Genomic DNA, 1164 nt, shown 5'->3' on the forward strand with positions numbered 1-1164 from the left:
CCCGCATCGGGCTTCCTGCTCCTTGGGAGCCTGCTTCTCCCTCTGTTTCTCTCTGTCTCTCATGAATAAATAAATAAAATCTTAAAAAAAAAAAAAAAAAGAAGTCTTTCAAAAAAAAATAGAGATATAAATATAGATATATGCTATATATATATATTTTTAGATTTTATTTATTTATTTGAGAGAGAGAGAGAATGAGAGAGAGCGAGCACATGAGGGGGGGAGGGTCAGAGGGAGAAGCAGACTCCCTGCTGAGCAGGGAGCCCGATGTGGAACTCGATCCTGGGATTCCAGGATCATGACCTGAGCCGAAGGCAGTCACTTAACCAACTGAGCCACCCAGGCACCCAATACATGCTATATTTAATAATCTTTGTTGGACATCAAATCTATGACAGGGAGCAGAAGAGGTTGCCCCACAGTGTGCCACTTTGGACCGCGGATTGTTTTGAGCTAAAGGCAATCAAGACTCAGCAGATTCAAGAAAATCTTTTTACCTCTCCCTTAACTACCATAAACAATTTAGATACAGAGCCTGGCCCAGAAAGAGAGCTATTACCAGAGATAACTTTCTATGTGAATGACCCATCGATATGGCAGAGCAAACAGCTAATTATCAAACATCTGCTCTCGTCCTGCATCTACTGTACTGTAAATCACCCTCCTCCCCTTTGAAGCCCCAGGCCCTTTGCCCATTCCTTAGCTCAGGACTGCATATAAGCCTCAACCGCCCGACTTGCCCTTGGGTCTCGTATTTTTATGAGGCTCTCAGAGGTATGAAATTAAAAATTTGTTTTTCTCCTACTAATCCATCTTATGTCAATTTAATTATTAGATCAGCCAAAGAACCTAGAAGGGTAGAATAAAAATTTTTCCACCCCAGCAGGTGTTTCAAACTTTTTACTATTCTAACTATCACTTTGGTGAACAATTCTGAACATACTACTTTCTGTATAACTTTAACTGTTTCCAACAATAAATTTTCAGGAGGTCAAGGACTATGTGTATTTTTAAGATTTTAAATAACCTTTGCAAAACTGCTTTGCAGACTTAGACTTCCACTAGCAGTGGTATGACCTGCTTCCTTGCCCTGTATAATTTATATAAAAACTCCCTAATCCAATAGGTGGAAAAGGTCTAATTAAGTTGTTTAAATTTACAATT

The sequence above is a fragment of the Leptonychotes weddellii genome, chromosome 12 (genome assembly GCF_054177405.1).
Source record: "Leptonychotes weddellii isolate Sample4059 chromosome 12, ASM5417740v2, whole genome shotgun sequence".
Taxonomy (NCBI): domain Eukaryota; kingdom Metazoa; phylum Chordata; class Mammalia; order Carnivora; family Phocidae; genus Leptonychotes; species Leptonychotes weddellii.